General features: G+C 48.3%; 1 protein-coding gene across 11 annotated transcripts in view; it reads right to left on the bottom strand.

Annotated features, from left to right (window-relative positions):
- The window catches only part of LOC100523747 (phospholipid-transporting ATPase IB), a 516,487-nt gene that overhangs the window by 454,263 nt on the left and 37,918 nt on the right, over nucleotides 1–24,306 (bottom strand). Inside the window, exon 1 of one of the 11 annotated variants that reach the window (XM_021065488.1) lies at nucleotides 624–865. The exons of the other annotated variants lie outside the window; for them this stretch is intronic. The gene's annotated coding sequence lies outside the window, so the exon portion shown is untranslated. Of the gene's footprint in view, nucleotides 1–623; nucleotides 866–24,306 lie in introns of those variants that run through there. 11 annotated transcript variants of the gene reach the window in all.

Raw genomic sequence — 24,306 nt, 5'->3', positions numbered from 1 at the left:
TCAGCAGTTAACGAATCTGACTAGCATCCACGAGGTTGCAGGTTCCATCCCTGGCCTTGCTCAGTGGGTTAAGGATCTGGCATTGCTGTGACCTGTGGTGTAGGTCGAAGACATGGCTCAGATCTGGCATTGCTGTGGCTGTGGCATAGGCTGGCAGCTGCGGGTCCGATTAGACCCCTAGCCTGGGAACCTCCATATACTGTGGGTGTGGCCCTCAAAAGACAAAAGACAAAAAAAATAAAAAATAAAATAAAAATGTGAAATAAAAATATAATAAAAATATAAAATAAAAATAAATAAAATAAGGCACAGATGGGAATTCCCACTGTGGTGCAGCAGTTACAAACCCAACTAGTATCTATGAGGATTCGGGTTCAATCCCTGGCCTCCTTCAGTGGGTTAAGGATCCAGCGTTGCCATGAGCTGTGGTGCAGGTCACAGATGCCACCCTGATCTGGCATTGCAGATGCCAGATGTGTGTAGGCCAGCAGCTGCAGCTCTGATTTGACCCCTAGCCTGGGAACCTCCATATGCCATTGGTACAGCCTTAAAAAGCAAAAAAATATATAAATAAATAAAACATGGCACAGACGCGCCTTTCCACAGAACACAACCACACTCACCGACACGGAGGACGGACTTCGGTTGCCAAGGGGGAGCGGGGAGGGAGCAGGATGGATGGACGGGCAGTTTGGGGTTGTAGATGCAAACTGTTACATTCAGAACAGAAATGCAATGAGGTCCTGCAGTACAGCACCGTAGGACCTGGGATATCCAGTTACCTAGGAGAGAGCATGATGGAAAATAATATAAGGGAATGTGTGTCTATGTGTGACTGGGTCACTTGCTGTACAGCAGAAACTGCCACCACACTGTCTATCAACTATAATTTAAAAAAAAAGAAACTTAAACATACAAACAAATGGACTGAGGAGTTCCCCTTATGGATCAGTGGTAATGAACCCAACTAGTATCCATGAGAACATGGGTTCGATCCCTCGTCCCACTCAGTGGGTTAAGGATCCAGTGTTGCCATGAGCTGAGGTGTAGGTCGCAGATGCCGCTCTGATCTGGTGTGGCTGTGGCTGTGGTGCAGGCCGGCAGCTGAAGCTCCAATTCTACCCTAAGCGTGGGAACTTCCAGGTGCTGCAGGTGCGGCCAGAAAAAGACAGAGAAAGACTGCGTACTACAGAAACCTGCCACAACCGTCCAAGCTCAGCAATGTCTCCTGTACACCCTGCATCCCAGCTGGGCTTCAGTGGCCCATTCCAGGGTGCAAATCCCTGGTGGATGTTCTAGCTGCAAAGTGGGTCACAAGTGCAGTCTCCTTATGTTCAGAGCTTCCTGTTCGCACCTGTTTCTCTGCTGACTGGCAGGCTCTTCTACACAGAGTAGATGATAAGGGGGAGAAGCTAGGGGCCTCTCCCACAAACTCAACTGCACATACAAAATGGGTTTACTTACAAGATGCAAAAAAAAAAAATGAGCCCGTCCAGAGAACATCAGTAAACACGGTGTTCCCAAGACCAGAGCAGCTCAAAGTCCCGCCATGAGTCAAAGCCACTGTGGGGAGGGCGCCAGCCCATAGGCTGTGATCTAACAACCCCAGTTCTGGAGGATCCACGGGGTTAGCTCTCAAGTCGGGGGCTCTCTGCCGCCTTCTTCCTCTTCCGTGATGGACAGCAGAGCGGCATCGCCCCACAGGCCTTTCCTGCCCAGCCCGCCCCTGCCTCCATCTTCAGAGGCACCGGCCCTCCTAAGCCTTTTATGCTTTTTTTTTTCCTTTTCAGCCACCCTGCGGCATACGGAGCTCCTGGACAAGGGATCCGATCTGCGCCACACTCTGCAGCAACGCCAAATCCTTAACCCACTGTGCTGGGTCAGGGTGGAACCCGCATCCCAGCCTGAGAGACACTGCTGATCCCGCTGTGCCACAGCAGGAACTCCATAAGCCTCTTAGTACTCTGGACTGCATCTTGGAGTCTGTTGTCTTACAGGTTCCATCCGCATTTTTTTTTTTTTTTTTTGGCTTTTTTAGGGCCGCACTGGGGACACATGGAGGTTCCCAGACTTAAGGGTCCAATTGGAGCTGTAGCCACCGGCCGACACCACAACCACAGTGACGCCGGATCTGAACTGCGTCTGCGACCCGCACCACAGCTCCCAGCAATGCCAGATCCTTAACCCACGGAGCGAGGCCAGGGATCGAACCTACAACCTCACGGTTACTAGTTGGATTCATTTCTGCTGCACCATGACGGGAACTCCTCCACCTGCATTTTCACACTCCCAGGAAGGGCAGTTTCTACTTTCACGCGAAGAACGACAACGCTGCTTGAACAGCTGCTAGATCGTGGGTTTCCAGACGAAACCAAGCCTAGGAAGCAAGTCAAACATACGTAACCTCTGCAAAGGGAGCGCCAAGCAATGACGCACGGTGTATCAGAAACAGAGAGACCACACCACTGACCCAGAGAGACGCCCACACCGAGGGGCTGGGCGGCGCCGGACGCAGGGACGTGATCAACAGTGACGCCCTCCAAATGCTTAGTGAGACAGCATCGGGAACACCCATCTCACCAACAAATGCTTCTCGCTTGTAGCCCATACACACATGCAAATCATCCACATTAGCGCCAAACACCAAAGCAGGCGGGCCGAGGAGAGGATGAGATTATTCCAACTTATTCTGTTAAGAGACGTTTCTCAAGAAAAAGGCGAATCAAGTCCAAGTGCTTTTCAAGTGCCCGGTTTGATGCTGTAGTGAAATGTCACCGGTTACCCTGGATACGGCAGGGGCTGCTCGGACTCAAGCCTCTCTCTGTTCCGCCTCATCTCTAACTGCTCGGCCCATCACGCCAGGGCTTCTGGACCCCTCGCAGCCTCTGCAGTTGGACACAAGCAGCTCCGACTTCTTCCTTCTGGGCCAGCCCTCCCTGGTCCTTCAAGCCCCCCCCAGAGGCAGCCCCCAGACCTGCCTGCAGTGGGGGTGGGCGCCTCCTGCGCACACCTGCAGCCCCCAGACCTCATCCAGGTCCCCATCAGTTCATGCTCTACCCACACACATCCCACCCTGGTGTAAAGCTGGCCCCCGTCGCCAGGAAATCAACGCCCGCCCCAGGTGACGACACAGGCAGAGGACAGCACGTTTTCCCAGATCGAGTTTCATGTCTAGGCTCAGGACCCACGGGCGTCACAGTCGGCCCAAGTAAGTTCAAAATATGTGGTCCTACACACACATGGGACCAAAACATGGGAGCGACCCAAGTGTTCGCAGACAGACGAATGGACAGACACGTGGTACACATGCCCGACGGAATATTCCTCGGCTACCGAAAGAAACCAAATGGTGCCCTCTGCAGCAACGTGGATGGACCTGGAGATGATCAGACAGTGAAAGACACGCATCATTCCCTTTTTATACCAATACTGCTTATACGTGGAACTTTAAAAATGATGCGAGTGAACTTCCTTACAAAACAGAAAAAGACTCAAGGATAAAGAAAACAAACTTACAGTTACCGAAGGGGAAAGGGGGGGAGGGATAAGTTAGGAGTTTGGAATTGACATGGACACACGACTGTGTATGAAACAGATGAGCAACGAGGGCCTCCTGTCCAGCGCGAGGAACCGTATGTGGTACCTTGTACTAACCTGTAAGGGAAAAGCATATACATATATGTATACGCGTATGTGCATGCGTATTATAAGTATAAATATATACATAAAATATTTAGCTCACAGGAAACCTGCTCCCCAGGCCCACGTGTGAACGGCTGCAGGAGGAAGCAACGAACACATCCCCTGTGAAGGCTGATGGGAAGCGGCCAACAGGTGACTTTACCTCGTCCCCTTTCAGTTTACAAGCAGCCTGTGGTACAGCCACTATGGAGAACAGTATGGAGGTACCTTAGAAAACTATACGTACAACTACCATGTGACCCAGCAGTCCCACTCTTGGGCACACATCCGGACAAAACTTTCCTTGAAAAAGACACATGCACCCGCATGTTCGCTGCAGCTCTATTCACAACAGCCAAGACATGGAACAACCCAAATGTCCATCCACAGATGAATGGATTAAGATGTGGTATATACACAGTGGAATACGACTCAGTCATAAAAAAGAACAAAATAATGCCGTTCGCAGTAACGCGGATGGACCTAGAGATTCTCATACTAAGTCAGAAAGACAAATACCATATGATATCACTTGTATCCGGAATCTAATATATGGCACGAATGAACCTTCCCACAGAAAAGAAAATCATGGACTTGGAGAACAGACTTGTGGTTGCCAAGGGGGAAGGACAGGGAGGGGATGGACTAGGAATTTGGGGTTAACAGATGCAAACTATTGCCTTTGCAATGGATAAGCAATAAGATCCTGCTGTGTAGCACTGGGAACTATGTCTAGTCACTTATGATGGAGCAGGATAATGTGACAAAAAAGAATGTATAGATGTATGTGTGACTGGGTCACCCTGCTGTCCAGTAGAAAATTGACAGAATGCTATAAACCTGCTAGAGTGGAAAAAATAAAAATCATTTTTAATTAAATAAAAAAATAAAAGAAGCCTGAATTCTAACTCAGGCAAGACAGTTCTTTGGGACATGAGTCCATCATCTTGGCTTTCCAAATAAAGTCACTATTCTTCCCCAACACCTCATCTCTTCATCTACTGGCCTGTCGTGCAGTGAGCAGTGTGAGCCTGGACCCAGCAACACTGTCAGCTATCAGCACGCCACTCGCACTGCCGTGTAGGGTGCATGGACGAATCTTTCATAGAATAGGGTTGACCAGCTACCAACCAGAGACGAACCCCGCGCTGTCCCCATGCGACCGCTGGGCACTTGAAATGCGACCTCTCAGGACTGAGATGTACGTACGTATAAAACACACACTGGATTTTGAAGGTTTGGTATTCAAAAAATAACGTAAGATGTCTCAAGAATTTTTGCAATGGTTCTATATTGAGATAACATTTGGGATACATTGAGCTAAGTGAAATAAATGATTAAAACACAAAAATGCTCATATTACACTGGACTCGACAGCACTGCTTTAATACTAATCATTCATTATCTGACCCCTAATTTGCTTCTTACCTGTCAACATCCCCCAAGCCCACCCCGCCCCTCAAACCTACAGCTCGTGTCTGAAGAAGGAAAAGTCATTTCAACACCAGCTTAAGGAAAACACAACAGCGAAGACAGGTTTGTGGCCAGCATCACCACGTGCCAGCTCTGGGGACCGACCCTTCACCGAGCTCCCACCCAGCGCCCCGGCCAACTGCCTTTCCAGCTGCAATTTGAGGATCTCAAGTTCATGGAAGAAAGTTTTTCACTAAAATGCCAACGGTGTTCTTGTCAGAGAACTTCCGTCCTGCCTTAGAAAGAAGCACACAGTCGGTTCAGCCCTGGTTCTAAGACGATTAACCAGATGCACGCCCACGTCCGATTAGAGAGGGGGGGGAGCGGGCTACCGCGAGGCACCCTCATCACTGGTGGGAGTGACAGCTCTCACCAGGGGAGGGCACAGGACAGTAAGCACAAAGGCTGACCAAGCACAGCGCCCCCCGAGCCCGTCAGTTAGGGGGAGAGTGCCCCCTCCGCCCCAGCCACATGCACAGCCGTAAGCAGGCACAAAAGAGGCACTTAGGACCACAATCACCATTCGTCCCGTCCCTAAGAAAGTCGGCGTAACACCTTCCCAGGGGCCCCGATGCTTCGCTCAAAGCCATTTTTAATTCAAAGGTTTCCTAGTACGTTTTGGTAAATTAACCTTCAATGTATCAAAACTGCATTTTTTGGGAGTTCCCCTTGTGGCACAGTGGAAACAAATCTGACTAGTATCCATGAGGATGGAGGTTCGATCCCTGGCCTCGCTCAGTGGGTCAAGGATCCAGCGTTGCCATGAGCTGTGCTGTAGGTCACAGATGCGGCTCAGATGTGGTGTTGCTGTGGCTGTGGTGGAGGCCGGCAGCTGTAGCTCCAATTCAACCCCTAGCCTGCGAACATCCATATGCCACAGGTGCATCCCGCAAAAGCAACAACAAAAACAAAAAAAGCCTGCATTTTTAAGCATCGACTTTAAATTCTTTATTTATTACTTACCAATAAAGCTAAAGAAGATATTTGCTTTTTTAAATATCTGAGATCTGGAGTTCGTGCTATGGCACAGTGGGTTAAGAAGCCAACTGCAGCAGCTTGGGTCACAGCAGAGGCACAGGTTTGATCCCCAGCCTGGCACAGTGGATCCCACGTTGCTACAGCTGCAGCCAAGGTCACAGCTGTGGCTCAGATTCAATCCCTGGCCCGGGAACTTCCAGGTGCAGTAGGTGCAGACAAAGAAAAAAATTTAATAAATATTTGAGATCTTCCTGCAAATATAAAATGTCTAAAACACAGACTCTTTGTAAATATCTTTATAGCAATTATCTCCACACACGTTACACAAACTTGAGCAAACTATCAGTCTTTGATGGCACCTTTTTCAAGCATATACTATATCGATATTTGATTCACACAAGAATATCACAGCTGAGGAGACATCAAAACCAGTCCTAAGTTTCTAAGGAGGGAAAAAGCCCCTAAATGGAACCAAATGATTTCAGTGAAGGAGAAAGAACTTCAAGACGACACTGTCACCTCCAGAATCTAACATCCTCTAACCACACTTCTAGCCCTTGCTGGTGGACGACGCCAGCCGTCACCTCCCTTTCCACTCCCTGCGTCACAGCTGAGCCTTGTGTGACATTTGAGGGAGGCTGTGAATTTCCTCCAGGTTCTGCAGCAAAAACTCATGGACTTCCTTAAGTTCATGCAGGTATACCTGCTTACAGAAAAGGATCTCACATCCTACACGGAGATTCTGAAAAGTGAACCCAGCATGCTACCTGTGTTTTTGGTATGAGGTGACTTTCCACGGCTCAAATAACAATCCAAGATAGATGATATCCCAGCAGCTGGTGCCCTCGGACTACGCCACAGCAAGCCTAGAAAGTCTAATTCAGAAGATGAAAAGGAGTTCCCTGGTGACCTAGCAGGTTAAGGACCAGGAGTTGCGCCGTGGCGCAGGTTCCATCCCTGGCCCAGGAACTTCCGCATGCCATGGGCATGGCCAAAAAAAAAACACAAACAAAAAAAGACCAAAAAGCACACATCAATAACTAAGGAAATATAAATTAAAACGGGATTATCTTATTTCACAAACTGACAGTTTAAAATACACCAGCTGAAATCTGTTTCTAACCGTGAGGTTTATCAGCAGGTCCCAAAGAGCATCCTCCCACTGCAACAATTAGGAAACTAGAATACAGGAAACAACTGTTTTCTGATATCAAACAACAGGCAGTGTAGGAAAGCAACGCGAGAGAAGAGAAACAAGCAAGGTGAGCCCAGTGATCCCATCCTTCTACCTGAAGACAATTTCTGGGCAAACGTAAAATGCAGGGGGAACCCAAACAAATGCCTGGCAGCCTCACCAAGTTGAGGAGACAGCCTTCTCAGGGTGCAGAGGCCAAAACGCTGAGAACCTACAGAGCTGAGCACCGAGGAGGTGGGGCTATGCAAAATAGATGCTCTAGAATTTGCATAGGGTCTCCTTGAATCTTTGGTGAAATTGCAGTCTGCACACACACATGGCAAAGTGCATCAAAGCCAGGGAAAGAATAATAACCAAGGCACTGTCAGAGGAACAATTTCCCACGTTCACACACAGCCAGGAAATTAGAACTCCCATGAACCAGAGTTGAGAGATCTCATTGATTACACCGGCAATCAAGCCTTAGCTGTGGAACCAAAACAGATCGAGGACAGCATAAAAACTAGCCTCAGCAGGATCAAACTCATCTACAACCAAATGGGAATAAAGCTCAAAACTCCTGATAACAGAGTGAACAAAATCCAGCACTCAGTTCACAATGCCTTCCATCAAAAATTACTCGATATGCAAAGAAACAAAAAACCCGCAGGAAATGAGGATCCTGAAGAACACTCAGCCATGTGGAATAACCAGAAAAGTGAAAAGGACCATACCTAACAGCGAAGAAAGGTGAGGTATGTTTTGACAAAAGAAAGAAGTGGCACTTCTCGAGATGAAAACTAGACCAGTTGAAATGCAAATGACATCAGGCAGAATGAAAGCCCATCAGATGCTGGAAAAGAAAGGATTGCTGAATTTGAAGACACAGCACTAGAACTATCCAAACAGAAGCACTGAGAAATATTCAAGCAGAGCCTCAGTAACCTATGGCCCCCTACACATCAAGGGGGGGGGCCTTAAGTATGAATAGCTGCAGTCCCAGGAGCAGAAAAGGTCAAGAGGGAAAGGACAAACATTTGAAGACATAAGGTGGAAAAATGTTTCCAGATTTGATGAACACTATAACCACAAAGGTCCAGAAGCTTCATGAACGCCATGCGGGGTCAACAAAAACACACCAAAACATACCATGTCAGATGACAAAGATCAGGAATAAAGAAAAACATCTTTACAGAAGCCACAGAAGCCAGAGAAGACACATTACATGCTCAAGAGCCAAGAATGATCTCAGACTTGGCATTAGCAACTATGCAAGTCTGAAGGAAATGGAACAACAGCTTTATTTTTAACAGTTAATTTAAAATTCTATACCAAGCAATGATACCTTTCAAAAACGAAGGTGAGGTAAAGACATTTTTTTTTTTTTTTTTTTTTAGGTAAAGACTTTTTTACGTATCTCTTTCTTTATTTTCAGGGCTGTACCTGCAGCATATAGAAGTCCCCAGGCTAGGGTTCAAACTGGAGCTACAGCTGCTGACCTAGCCACATTCACGGCAATGCCAGAGCTGCATCTGTGACCTGTGCCACAGCTTGTGGCAACACCAGGTCCTCAAGCCACCACCAGGCCAGGGATCCAATCCACATCCTCATGGATACTAGTTGGGTTCTTAATCCACTGAGCCCCAACAGGAACTCCAAAACAGTTTTTAGACATGCAAAAGCTGACAGAATGTATGTACTACCAAAAAAAAAAAGTTAAAGGTGGAGTTTCCTAGTGTCCTAGTGGGCTAAGGATCTGGTGTTGTCACCACTGTGGTGTAGGTTCAATCCCTGGCCCAGGAACTTCCACATGCCAAGAAAAAGAATTAAAGGAAGTTTTTTAGGCTGAAGCAAAGAATACATATAGAAATTCAGAATATCCACACACAAAGGGACGCCTAAAATTGGAAATATATAAAGGAGACACTGTCTTCACAAATTTTTTAATTATTTAATAGACAATAAAATAGCATATTTTGAGAATTATAACTAAAGTAGATAGTGAAAAAAACAGAGGAAGAACAAAGAAAAGATAATACAGAGGTTCTTACATTAGACATAAAATACTATCTTGTTATTTGATGGTAGAAAGTGATAAGTGCAAAGATGCATGTAAAAATCCTGCAACGGCCATAAAAATATTAAATAGGGCCCTATGGTTGATAAGCCCAGAATGGAGATAAAATAGGATGATGAAAACTTTTCTAAAAGGCAGTAAAAGAGGAAAATAAGGAACACAGAAGGGACCAGATGAGTGGAAAACAAATATCAGGATGATTGATTTCAATCCAGCCACACGGAGTTCCCACTGCAGCACATGGGATCGGTGGCACCTCGGGAGCCCTGGCATGCAGGTTCAATCCCTGGCCCAGCACAGTGGGTGAAGCATCCAGGATTCCTGCAGCTGCAGCTTAGGTCACAACTATGGCTCGGATCAGATCCTTGGCCCAGGACCTCCATACGCCATGGGGGCAGCCAAAAAAGAAAAGGAAAAAACCCAACCACACCGCTAACTACATTAGTTGTAAATGGCTCAAATACTCCAGTTTACTCAGTGTCAGACTGAATTAAAAAGCAAGATCCAAATATAGTCAGTCTCCAAGAAACCCATCTTCAATGTGAAACATGAGTAGATTAAACAGGAAAAGATAGCATGCAGAACACCAGGAGAAAGCTGGAGGATCACAGCACCAAAGCAGGTTTCACAACCACAATGTTACCAGGGCAGAAAGGCACCTTTCCCAATGACAAAGGGCTCACTTCACCCAGAGGACTTGATCCTAGACATCTACAAATCCACTCGCAGAAAGGAAGGGAAAAAAACAGGTCTGTGTGTAGAAACAGACAGAGCCACACTACGCTTGGAGACTTCAGTACTTCTTCTCAGTAGCGGGTGCAACACCAAGGAAATTCAGTAGTGACACACATTCGCCTATACAGCAATTTGAACAATAAGGCAATTGATATAAACAACACTTGGAGAACACCCAGAAGAATACACATGCAGATGGCCGAGAAACACATGAAAAGATGTTCAGCATCATTCATTATTAGAGAGATGCACATCAAAACCACGATGAGGTACCACCTGACACCAGCCATAATGGCCATCATCCAAAAGTCTATAAACAGTAAGGGCTGGAGAGGGTGTGGAGAAAAAGGGAACCCTATTATGCTGTTGGGGGAATGTAAATTGGTGCAACCACTGTGAAAAACAGCATGGAGATTCCTCAGAAAACTAAAACTAGAACTACCATTGGATCCAGCAATCCCCCTCCTGGGCATCTATCTATCCAGAGAAAACCACGACTCGCAAAGACACATGTACTCCGATGGTCACTGCAGCACTATTTACAATAGCCAAGACATGGAAACCACCTCAATGTCCATCAGCAGAGGAGTGGATCCAGAAGATGTGGTCCATACACACAATGGAATATGACTCAGCCATTAAAAAGAATGAAATACCAGCATTTTTGGCAACATGGATGGACCTAGAAACGGTCATGCTAAGTGAAGTCAGCCGTACAATGAGACACCCACATCCAATGCTGTCACTGACAGGTGGAATCTGAAAAAAGGACAGACAGAACTTTGTTGCAGAACAGATGCTGACTCACAGACATTGGAAAACTCATGGTCTCAGAGGAGACAGTTTGGGGGGAGGGGGGATGTGCTTGGGCTGTGGGATGGAAATCCTGTGAAATCGGATTGTGATGATCATTACACAACTACAGATGTGATCAATTGAGTAATTAAAAATTAAGAAAAAAGAACACTGGAAAAAAAAATACACATGGGCCATTCAAAAGATAAACCACAGTTTACAGTGTTCATGTCTTGGAGTTGCTTTTGTGGTTCAGCAGTAACAGACCCGATTAGTAACCACAAGGACACGGGTTCAATCCCTGGCCTCACTCAGTGGGTTAAGCATCTGGTGTTGCCAGGAGCTGTGGTGTAGGTCGCAGATGCAGCTTGGATCTGGCGTGGCTGTGGCTATAGTGTAGGCCGGCAATTGTAGCTCTGATTCATCCCCTCACCTGGGAACTTCATATGCTGGAGGTGTGGCCCTAAGAAGCAAAAGAAAAGAAAGTAAAAGCAAAGAAAAAGAAAAACACAGCGTACAAGTCTCAACTCATTTAAAACGACTGAAATTCCTAGAGTTCCCCTGTGGCGCAGAGGGGTAGGGATCCTGCCTGCTTTCTCACTGCTGTGGCTCTGATTACTGCCACGGTGTGGGTGTGATCCCTGGCCCAGAAATTTCCAAACTCGGCAGGTACACGATGAATGAATAAGTAGACTGAAATTACATCAAACATGTTCTCTGTCCACAATTAGAAAGCAATCATAGAAAGCACTCTGGAACATCTCCAAACAGCTGAAAATTAAAACATACTTCTCAACCGTAGAGTAAAAGAAGAAATTAAAAGGGAAATCAGGAAGCATTTTAAACAGAATTAAGAAATGCCCTAGTTCAGGGTGGGGGGCGGGCAGGACAGCCATCTGAGAAGTAGATACATAAGCGTATTCGGAACACATTCCGCCCTCATTTACCAGGGGCTGGGTGGGTAAAAGGGAAGTGACTTACATTGAAACAGGCAGGGCCGCGTTCTGAGGGCACCACGGGATGGTGAAGAGTGCCTGCAGCAACAGCACCGCTGGCCTGAGAGCAGGTGGTGGTCGGCAAAGGAGGATCAAAAGCCTGGACGCCTGGACCAGGTGGGGAGCGAGGGAGGAGGCAGTCTGGCCAGGAGAAGGGAAATGAAACCCAAGGACCAGCTACACCATCCTGACGTCTGGAGCGCGTGCTGCGCTTTACAGGTACTCACATTCTCTGTGGTTTACGGTAACTCCAGGAGGGGGGCATCAGCTTCACTCTGTACATGGGAATCTTTCAAGGTGGTTAACTTGCTCCAGTTCACAGTAACTTCTAAGTGGGAAGAAGGCTGGGATCCCAGCTCCTCACTGCCCACTGATGAGCCACCAGGGGGTCCTCGTCCCCAGGCCACGTGCCATCACAATCTTGTCCCCTCCAAGCCCACTTGGTCTCCCACGGATCCCCCAGGCACCTCCTGCCTTTGCTCCGCCTCCGCCCAAAGCTTCTCCCCCAGGCACAGGGCTCGCCACTGCAGTCCTACTACGTGAAGCCCCCAAGTCCTCTCCGGGAAACGTTCCTGTAGCCCCTTTCAAATTTAATTCTCTCTCTTCCAAAATCTCTACTCAGATAACAAGCCCAGTAAGAGTCTACACCAGTACATGAAACGGTATATTTCAGCTAAATTATTTTTTTAGAAAATCAATACTTAAATCAGCACACCGTGATGTGGTCAATAGAAACAGTGTCCACCTTGTGCCCAGAGCAGCCCTTAGGACAGAGATGAAGCCGACAGTTACTGCCCTTCAGGCATCCCCCAGCTCAGGAGTCGCAAGACCAATGCACAGGGAACTCCCACAGAACACCAAGGAGCCTGGGCACCGGGTCTGCAGAGACTTGCCGTGTGGCCTCTGAGTCGAAGGACGTAACAGAAGAGGTCCCAGGGGGGGTGAATGGCCAGCGGGCACTTGAAGAGCACAGAATGCCCAGAGGGGCTGCTCAAAGACACCCTGGTACAGGAAACATGACACACAAAGGCTCCAGGCGGTAGGGAACACCCAGCTTTACATTCTGGAGCCCCGATAGCATCCACGTGGCTGGAACCGAACGCGTGTGTCACACATGGAATGAAGACGAGATCAGTGAGAGACACCAGGGCTGACGACCTTGAAATCCATGGGAGGTGATGGATACGCCATCAGCCACCGGGGGGGGGGACAGCAGCTGGAGCAGAAAGGGGATGTGATCACATCTGGCGGCACCGAGGGACCCTGCTGGGATGAGGACAGAGTGATGCTGGGGTTTGGGGGCAGCTCCACCAGCCCCTATGGGGACAAGCCAGGGGAGACACGGCGGCCCAGGCAAGGGGGTGATGTGACTGAAAGCAGCAGAAAATTCCAGAAAAGCACTAAGTCTCTGTAACCAACTTCTCAGGATGCGGTAGAACAGGATGTGAACACGAGAAGGATGTGCTTGGGTGCTGGGAACAGGGGGTGCAGGGGGGGGATGCGGGGGGGATGCAGGGGGGAGGGGATGCAGGGTGTTGGATGAATAGATAAAAGGAGGGGTTGCTGGGTTTATTTGGGGTTTTTTTAAGACATTTTGAGTTGATGGTAGCTGTGACCCCTTCAGGGGACAGGTGCAACACACTTGGGCCCCTGGACACAGAGGTGGAAGCCAGATCCGGCTGGAGCGGAGGCACTCTGAGCACGCGCAAAGGGTGGGTGAGGTGATCTGGGGAGAGCGTGTTCGCTGAGAAAATCCACACAGGCCCCGGCTCTTAGGTGCACTATGGCTTACGGGGACAGTAAGCTTTGAACGCTGTCACTTCAAGGAAGACAGTCCAAAATAAACAAGCTAAGCCTTTCTCTTCAGAAACTAGAAAAAGAAGAGAAAATTAAGCACAAAGGAGAGAGATGAAGGGGAAGATACAAAAGAAACTGATAAAATAGGAAAATACAAATAAAAAATAAAGACTAAGAGTTGTAATATGTATATTTGACAATTTGAATACAGAATAAAAATGCTGTAAAAGAAACAGCAATAAAAATGCCTTCGAAATGCCTTAAAAGGAACAACAACAAAAAAAGCTTAAAAATAGGTTTTCTGAGAACTCTTTTGATGTATCTCAGTATAATTAAAAATAAAGCTAAAATAGCCTAAAAAATTCCTGGTAGTTCATGCTACCAGGTCAATCACTTGACAACACACTAGATGAAATACGGGCTCCCGAGAGGCATTGACCCCCTGCCTGATGGCTTCCCCACAAGACCCCATCTTAAGCAAGAGCTCCACCCCTGGGAGTTCCCTTGTGGTGCAGCTGGTTAGGGATCCTATGTCGTCACTGCAACAGCTTGGGCTGGTGCTGTGGCAAAGGTTTGATCCATAAATCCCTAGCCAGGGAACTTCCACATACCACCAGCGTGGCCAAAAAAAGCAAAAAAAAAAAAAAAAAAAAAAAAAAAAAAAAGTCTAAGAAAGAATTCCAACACCAGACAAGGTTTGGAAACAATTTTTTTTGGCCACGCCCACAGTATATGGAAGTTCCTGGGCCAGGGATCCAACTTGAGCCACAGCTGTAACCTGAGCCACAACAGAGACGATGCTGGATCCTTAACTCGCTGAGCCAGAAGGGAACTCCAGAAACACTTTTAGTAGAATCAAAAGCATACGGTAACCTCAAATTTCACCAGGGATTCAATTGCACAACAGGCAATACCTTCAAAGGTCAAGAGGTACTCACGTGTATCATGGCCACACTGCTGCTTCTTTTAGCTGCTGGGTTGTCACACGAGGCAAATGATTTATCATAGGAGTTTATAACATCATACCTGCTAGAATGGCTATTACCAAGAAGACCACAAATAACAAGTGTGGGGTGTGGAGAAAAAGGAACCCTCTTTCCCCGCTGCTGAGAATGTACACCGATACCTCAGTGGAGAACAAGACGAGGTTCCTCAAAAATCCAAAGCAGAGCTGCCGTAGCATCCAGCAATTCTGCTTCTGGTTCGTTTGTTTTTCTTTTCAGGGCCACACCTCAGTATATGGAGGTTGCCAGGCCAGGGGTCGAATCGGAGCTGCAGCCGCCAGCCTGCACCACAGCCACAGCAACACAGGATCCGAGCCACATCTGCGACCTACACCACAGCTCACCGCAGTGCTGCATCTTTAACCCACTGAGCAAGGCCAGGGATGGAACCTGTGTCCTCATGGGTACCAGTTAGGTTCTTAACCTGTTGAGCCACAAGGGGAACTCCTGGGTTGTTGGGCTCCCCCCCCCCAAAGGATACAAACACATTAACTTGAAAAGATATCTGTACCCCCATGTTGACTGCAACACTATTGACAACTGCCAAGATAATGGCAACAACCTTAAGATGCATCAACAGGGGAAGGGATAAAGATGTGGCATACATCCATCACCCAGCCAGAGAAGAGAGTGAAGTCGTGCCATGTGTCACAGAACGGATGGACCTTGACAGTATTATGCGACGTGAACTAAGTCAGACCAAGACCAATGCGAACGATTTCACTTAAATGTGCAATGTAAAAAAACAAATGCACAAACACAGCAAAACAGAAACAGAGCTCTAGATGCAGAGAACAAGCCTGCAGCTGCCGGGGGGAGGGAGGTGGGCAGAGGAAACAAATGGAGGAGGGAGATGCAGAGGTAGCAGCTCTCGGGTGCAGAGTTGAGTGTGTCACCGCCACGAAATGCACAGCGTGCGGAATACAGCCAATACCGTTGCAGTAACTGTGCGGTGACGGGTGCTCACGAGATTCACCAAGGTGATTGCGTTGAAATGTACAGAAATACAGCATCACTGTGCTGTGCCCCGCAGCTCCTGACACGGCAGATCTTCACTTCAATTACAAAGAGGCGGGGGCCGGGGGGCGGGGCTATACTAGAAAGCTCACAAGGGAAAGGCAGAGGGCAAACCAGGGAGTGAGGCTCAACAATTTCAGGAGAAACAGGGCAAAGCTTCTACGTGCAAGTCAAACAACCAGTTTCCTCTCAAATTATTACCCCCCCCGCCGTTGTGACAGACAGAACGTGTTCTATTTTAACATTGGGCAGAAGGAAAGTTTTCTTTTAAAACATTTGTGATGCATCCTGGTGGCATCAGTCGTTCCTTTTCTCTCTCCCCTTGGATGTGTGACAACTAATCAGACGCCCGTATCTGGGCGAAGCACCTCTGCACAGCAGGCTGCGGCGCGAGAGACAAGAGATCCACCCATCTGTGCACCTGAGAGTGGGTGGACCCGACCTCGGAGGCTGCAGAGCGAGGGACCTGGCCGGGGAGCCAGCGGTGGCCTCGGGCAGCAACGAGCACCAGCTTTCCGGCAGAGGTGGGGGTCTGCCGGGAGCAGCCGCTCTACCTGAGCAGAGCCCAGCATGACCCAGGGGAGGAAGAGGACGGGGAGGGGGCAGACAAGGAGAACTGGAGGAAGCCATCTCCTGGGCTTGGCCCGGGAGGCGAGAGCATCACCCATGGACCACTGGGATCCCCCGCTTCGAGGATCCCCCGACCGGGTGCAGGTGCACCCGCGTGTCGGGCACACACCTCCCCCCACTCTGCCGCCACCCTGTGTTGCTCGGTTTTTGTTTTGAACACACCCACCACCAACCTTAGTGGGGAGTCAGCTCAGAGCAGAGAAACCAACAACTTGTGTGACAGCAGCAGCGCCGGCAAAACAAGGCTCCTAACAGCCAACCTGAACTATCGGAATCGAAGTCAGCAAAGAACTGGCCAAATGAGGAAGGTATTCACAACTTCCCGTGAGGCAGCAGAGGCACTTTTCACCCAACGCTATGAACCATCACAGGAATATACTGTCACCAAAAGAAAATGACAGGTTTCCAGCAGCTAAGCACAAAGAAATGGCATGTTGCCATCTAAGCGATAAAGAATTCAAAATAGCTACCATGAAGAAATCCAGTGAGCCACCGGAAAAACGGGAAAACTCACGAGAGGCGGTTCAAAAACTAACAAACAGAAGGAGACGGAAATTTTTAATAAAACAGCCCAACAAAAGATTTCCCAGCAGAAACTCTACAGACCAGGCGACAGTGGAATGACATATGCAAAATATTGAAAAATATCGAAAAATATTTCAATCAATATTGGAAAAAACATATTGAAGAATAAAAACCGCCAGGCAAGACTATCTAGAAAAGCTAACCTCCAATACCAAGGAGAAACAAAGGCTTTCCCAAGCCAAAGCTGAGGGCGTCCACCCCCACTGGACGTGTGTGACAACAGATTGCTGAATGGAGCGCTTCGAGCTGCAAAAGTAGGAAAGTTTAAAAAAAGCTATTCCCTAAACCATCGTCTGGGTTGTTTCTGCTTCATTTTAAGCTACAGGATCCATAATCCAAATCTGGGAATGAAGAATTGGAGCTACGGGCTAACCACCCACTCGCAAACTTACTGCTCTTCCGAGGGTCCCCCATCTATTAAAACAGCTGTGCAGATGTGTCTCACCTATGGAGCATCTCCTCCAGCCATGGGTCGGAGGCATGGCGCTCCGTCCTCGACACGGTGCAGGGACACACAGGCAGCCGTCGCCGCTGCTCCTTGTCTAAGTATTAGGAGAGCTCAAGGCTGATCCCCAAGATAATCTGGGAGAATTGTATTACACCCTGCAACTGCCCTGCTCTAATTCGCCTGCATTGAACCCAGCTCCCGAGCACGAGAACCTCACAGTGGATGGTAGAGTGAGTGTCACGTGGGATGGGAAGGGGGCAATTTTTCACGGGGGGGAAAAAAAAAAAAAAAAAAAAAAACCTTTAAGGTGGAAAAAAGGGAAGGAGGAGTCACTCTCAGTGGTATTTCCTGCTCCGTTACAGTAAACTTTCTAAATCAATGGGACGTCTCCTTGGCTGGCTATTCCCTGGTTACATCTGAGGATCATCAAGTCACAGGGGGAAGCACGGCCGAGACCCAGGCTGCCCCGGCCACGCTGGGCTCCTTCCCCTTAAGCACGTCTGGCGGCAGGATTTCCTCACACCCAGGCAGGTGCCACCGTCACGTCACGTACAGAGACGGTCCAAGCGGGAGTCATGCCGCCCACAGAGGTTCTCCCTGGTTAATCTCCTCTCACAAAACGGCTCTTGGAGGGTGTGGAGGAAAGGGAAGCCTCCCACACTGGTGGTGGGGCTGTAAATAAATTGGTGCAGCCACTCTGGAGAATAGCATGGAGGTTCTTCAAAAAACTAAAAACACAACTACCTTACGATCCAACAACCCCGCTCCCGGCATACAGCCAGACAAAACTATAATTCAAAAAGGTACATGCACCCTACGTTCATGGCAGCACCATTCACAATAGCCAAGACATGGAAGCAGCCTAAGTGTCCATCAACAGAGGAATGGCTAACGAAGATGTGGTACATAGACACAGTGGAATATTACTCAGCCCTAAAGGAAGAAAACAATGCCATCCGCAGTCACAAGGATGGACCTACTAAGGGAATTAAGTCAGAAAGAGCAAGACAAATGTCACATCATTTGTTTGCGATCTAAAATATGACACAATCGAACTGACCTAAAAAACAGAAACAGACCCCTAGACGTAGGGAACAGACTTGTGGTTTCCCGGAGTTAGGAAGTGGGGGAGGGACAGATAGGGAGTTGGGGATTAGCAGATGCCAACTGTTATATACAGGATGAATGAACAATAAGGTCCTACTGTATGCATAGGGAACTATGTTCAATAACCAGTGATCAACCATAATAATGGAAGAGAATATATGTGTATTATAACTGAATTACTTCGTTGTACAGCAGAAATTAACACGACATTGTCAATCAACTACACATCAATCACTAAATAAAACAGCTTTTGGATTTTCATCCTCCAACTCCACAGACTGCAAAGATCTCTCAGCAGGATGGATTTGGTTGACATTTACATAGAAAACATATATAGGTCCCCAAACTCAATTTATTTAACAAAACCATATGTGGGATACATCCTAGTTAAAACCCAAAAATGGGAGGGGAGGGGGCCCGTGGGTGTGGTTAAAATCATGTAACTATTTTATTTGTCTTTTCAGGGCCACACCTGCAGCACATGGAGGTTCCCAGGCTAGGGGTCGAGTCAGATCTGCAGCCGCCAGCCTACACCACAGCCACAACAATGCGGGATCCTTAAACCTCTGAGCGGAGGGAATCAAACCTGCGTCCTCAAAGATACCAGTCAGGTTTGTTACCGCTGAGCCACAACGGGAACTCCCTCGTGTGATGTTTTCCAAGCCTGCCACGCATCGAGGGACGGGCAGAGGCAGTGGCAAACGTTACCCTTGAACGTGACAGCAAAAATCCAAGAGACTCTTACGCAGAATAGCCTGCTAGATTCTGTAGCTGCACACAAGAATCCAGGACCTCCATATACTGCAGGTGCAGCACTAAAAAGACAAAAAAAAAAAAAAAAGCAGTCTTCGGTAATGTCTCCTGTCCTGAAGCATCTCCCAGCTCCTGGGAAACTGAAGGCCAAGGCCACCTCCCCGGGCAGGACGCCCTGCAGCAGCACCAGGTCCTTGTGACGGGAAGTGCCCCAAACTGCCCCACCCCACTGGCACACAGCGGGCTCTGGGGCTGCTGGCAGGCACATCCAGGCGACACGTCATTCTCCTTGAGGGATGCTGTGGAGGTTGTGGTCCCGAATCACGGCACCTGTCTGTGTTCCCGAGGGAGAAATCCGATTCTCGGCTTAGCATCAGAAATAGCTCCGTGTCTCCTGAGCAGAATTTCTCTAATGGACGTGAATTCTCAGGATAGATCAGGCTTCTGTTTTGTTTGGCTGCTTAAAGGCTGAGCCAAATGTATTTTCTGACCTCTGACGTTGTCTTACTTCTTATTCCCATTTTCTGCTGTCCCCTCTTTTCCTGCTTCTTTCTCCTGTGACACACCCTGCCCGGTTGCTATGTGGAATAAGATCTTCGTTCACAAAGGACTGCAGCGAAATAAAAAATAACTCATCATAGAGAAATAAAATCTCCGCATAAATGAGGCTCAATTTGCTGACAGCCTTGGTTCAAAGCTGAGAGGCACTATAGCTTCGCATCCATCTCGTTTTATTTCTTTTGTAGAAAGTGAAAATCCTGGAGGTCCCCTCGTGGCTCAGCAGTTAAGGAACCCCACTAGCATCCAGGAGGATGCGGGTTCCACTCCAGGCCTCAGTCAGCAGGTTAAGGATCGGGTGTTGCCATGAGCTGTGGTGTAGGTCGCAGACGCGGCTCGGATCCCATGTTGCCGTGGCTGTGGTGTAGGCCGGCAGCTGCAGCTCCAATTCAACCCCCCGCCTGGGACCCTCCATATATTGCAGGTGCAGCCCTAAAAAAACAAAACAAAAACAAAAAAAAAGAAATTGAAAATCCTTCTAAAGAAATTATCCCGAAAAGTTGGTAACAGACCTAAAAGCGCTTACTGAAAACAGAAGGTTTTTAGAAGCGGGCTTCTCCCTTAAACACTTACAGGATTTTCGAGGCTACGCATCTCCCCAGAGCTTCCATCACTTCTCCTCTGCCCTCAGGGTTTAACTGTCCCTCAGTTAAAAATCCACTAAGGATGACGGAATGCCTCAGAGACATTCACTGATTTAAGATTTTCAAACAAAATTGTGACTATGAAAAATAACAGAAACAGCAAACCAGTGCCGACCAAATATTAAAACACTTCTTTTTAAGGGGCCATACGCCAAAACATTAGCAGCAGTTATCGTCTTTGGGTTTTAAGAATACGGAGGTCTCTTTTCTTTAGACCTGTTCCTATCCTCATATTTTCAAAAATGGTATCATTTTATTAGGAAAAAAAGGTTAAAATAGAAAGATTAGGTGGTGTTTATTTCTTAACATTGGTTAATAAATGACTGCTATCTTGAGAATGCCCAATACTGTATGATGTCACTTCCATGTGGAATCTAAAAAACACAACAAACTAATAACTGTAACAACAGCAACAACAAAAAGAGCACAGACTAGTGGTTGTCGGCGAGAAGTGGGAAGGGGGAGGGTAAATATGGGGCAGGGAATTAAGTGACACAAACCATTGTGCATAAGAGAGCCATATGGATACACCGCCTCACCCAAGGAATACAGTCAATATTTTCAATAACTGTACATGGCGCATCATCTTTAAAACTGTGAGTCACTATACTGTACACCTGCAACTTACACTGTACATCAATTACACTTCCCTTAAAAAAACAACACACGGGGAATTCCCATCCTGGCACAGCAGAAACAATCCGACTAGGAACCATGAGGTTGCGGGTTCGATCCCTGGCCTCGCTCAGTGGGTCAAGAATCTGGTGGAGCTGTGGTGTCAGTCGCAGATGCAGCTCAGATCTGGTGTTGCTGTGGCTGTGGTGTAGGCTGGCAGCTGAAGATCCGATTCGACCCCTAACCTGGGAACCTCCATAGGCCACGGGTGCAGCCCTTAAAAAAAGACAAAAAGGGAGTTCTCCTCGTGGCGCAGTGGTTAACGAATCCGACTAGGAACCATGAGGTTGCAGGTTCGGTCCCTGCCCTCGCTCAGTGGGTTAAGGATCCGGCGTTACCGTGAGCTGTGGTGTGAGTTACAGACGCAGCTCGGATCCCGCGTTGCTGTGGCTGTGGTGTAGGCCGGTGGCTACAGCTCCGATTCGACCCCTAGCCTGGGAACCTCCATATGCCTCGGAGCGGCCCAAGAAATAGCAAAAAGACAAAAAAAAAAGACAAAAAATAAAAATGAAGCCAAGCCAACATTCCCTCCCCCCTCCCCCTACCTATTCTTTGGACCTCAGACAAAACAGGAGCTTCCCTTCATGTAGGTCCTTTAAATGCCATGTGAAAGTCTGACTTGAAAAGATATGTATAACTCTCTCATCCTGTTGCATAGTGAGGTTCCTGCCATCAAGAATCTCTCAGAAATGCTAAATCTCTACCATCACCAGAAAAGTTTATTTTAAAAGTCATACTCATTTTATTCACACTATTTCCTGAAACACAACAGCCTCGAAAGCTTTGATGACTGACTTTTATTAGAAGGCTTTGATTTGCTGAAAAGCTACCAGATTTCTCAGTTCCCTGGGACAAAAAAAAAAAAAAAAAGGCAAGAGAAATCAACACCTGCCTTTTTACCAGTTACGGCTGTATTAGCAGCAACGTCAACATGGTCAAAATATTGTCCTGAATCTACCCAAGGATGGATTCTGATCCTACCTGGAAGGTTACGGACACACCTTCTGAGTCCGGTATTGCCCCCTGACTGAAGGCAAACTTGACTGAGCGCTGAAACGAAAAGCTCTGTGGCCCTGAACAGTAACAAGAGGGCCAATAATTGAATCAGAAAAGGCCACCCCCAGAGAGACGGTTTTAAACCACGCAAAAATTTGCACAACACCAGTTTAGCCAAAACAGAGAATCATGGGCAGAGTAAATAAAATTCTAGTCTGGTTCTGAGACAGGCTGGCACCCTTCACCCAGTGCCTGCCAGTGGGGACCAACTCCTCTTCCACCAACAGACACAAAGAAAAAGCTAAGAGACTAAAAATAACTCCACACACCTGCAATGAAAGGCAGGTACACACAGTAAGATACAAAGAAGCCAACACCCAACTGCCACAAGGAGCAACACTGCCCTCCGGTTCTGATCCCTGCACACAGCACCACCAAGGGGGTGGGCAGACCTCCTAAGCACCCCTCTGGCCTGAGCCCCCCAGCCACCCCCACCCTATCTAAAGAACCAGCCCACCCACCCCAGCAAGGGCACCTCTTATTTTCACTCCCCCGCCCCCCCCCCAAAGTTCCAATAAAGCCTTACCTGAGGTTTTTTTTTTTTTTTTTTTTTTTTTTTGCTTTTTGGGGCAGCACCTGCAGCATATGAAGGTTCCCAGGCTAGGGGTCTAATCTAAGCTGTAGCCGCCGGCCTACACCACAGCCACAGGAACACAGGATCCAAGCTGCATCTGCAACCTACACCACAGCTCATGGCAACACCGGATCCTTAACGCACTGAGCGAAGCCAGGGATCGAACCTGTGTCCTCATGAATGCCAGTCCGATTTGCTTCCGCTGAGCCACAACAGGAACTCCTTGCCTGAATTTTCTGTCTGGCCCCTGATCAATTTCTATTGACTACAGAAGTCAAGGGCCCAGGAGTTGGTAACAGTTTCGCAAATTAATAGTCTCCACTGTATTGCTCTTATGCAGAACTCAGATAAGAGCAGAGATACAATCCAATATAATAAACATGTGTTCCCTGGGGAAACCTGGACACCATCCGCTAACGGCAAATAAGCCTCAAAAGGAACAGACACTCCAGCCCAACGAAAATAAGCGGTAATCTGTACCATCAATTCCGGCGACAGTCACACCAGAGGAGGACTTTTCAGGCTGGAGGTTAGTACTCAAAAGAAAAACCCTACCAAGACTCTGCTGATAAAAGCAAAACCTAAACTCTCATGGTTTCCCCTCTCCACAGACGGAGCCCACACCACTTAACTGACTAAAGACGGCCTCCATCCAGAAACTCCCGTGGTTCAGATGCCCTCTGCAGCTGTCACCTGCCACCAAGGACACATCCAAAGCCGGGTCCAGCAGGTAAGCGCAAGAGCTCCAAGATGCCCCAGCACAGAGCAGGTGACCATATCCCGCAAAGGGTATCGAGGACCCAAAAAGGGCCCTGGGACCACTTTCCATAAATGCCCCCCATCACCCGGCTTGAGAAGATGAGAAGCAAAATGCTGCACAAGCCACACTTGGACCCAGCACACAGGGACGTGCCCACACCTCTAGGCCACGGCCACACCGGGGAGGGCAGGGTGTGGGGGCAGTGAGCACAGGGGCACAGAGACAGCCGGCAACAACACAGAACCAACGGGCTGGGTGCTGCATAACGTGGAGGAGGTGACACAGGGTGGTTAACAGCTGATGCGGATAAAGCAGCAGGTGCGAAAGGAGCTTCGTGGTCCTCCAGGCCGAGCAGGTGGTCAGCCCAAGCCTCAGTCCTGAGGGACAGACACGTGGTTTGGGACAGACACATGTCCCCAACGCACCTCAGGGCCCCAGGCCCCAGTCATCACCACCTCTGAGGACGGCTTCACAGCCCGGGGCACGGAAGGCTGTGGGGAGCAGAGGCCAAACACGCCTCCCTGCAGGGACTGTCGAGCACACGATTCTAAGCCGTGACACCTCCGTGGGGAAGGAAGCACTTCAGGCCAAACACAAGAACCAGGTTCTTGCATTTCCTTTCATACACGCAGGGGACGCGTCCCAAGCAGGCACAAATGATGCGCGCTGCAGGAGGCGACTGAGTCGGAGACCATCCGCGCCCGCCCCTCTCCGTCCCTCCACGCACCAAGCCAAGGAGCAACCGGCTGCTCCGTCCCCACGCCATCCCGGCAAGACATGGGGACAAAGC

The sequence above is a fragment of the Sus scrofa genome, chromosome 11 (genome assembly GCF_000003025.6).
Source record: "Sus scrofa isolate TJ Tabasco breed Duroc chromosome 11, Sscrofa11.1, whole genome shotgun sequence".
NCBI lineage: Eukaryota > Metazoa > Chordata > Mammalia > Artiodactyla > Suidae > Sus > Sus scrofa.
Note: the sequence above shows the minus strand (reverse complement) of the source record. Positions and strands in the feature narration are given on the sequence as shown.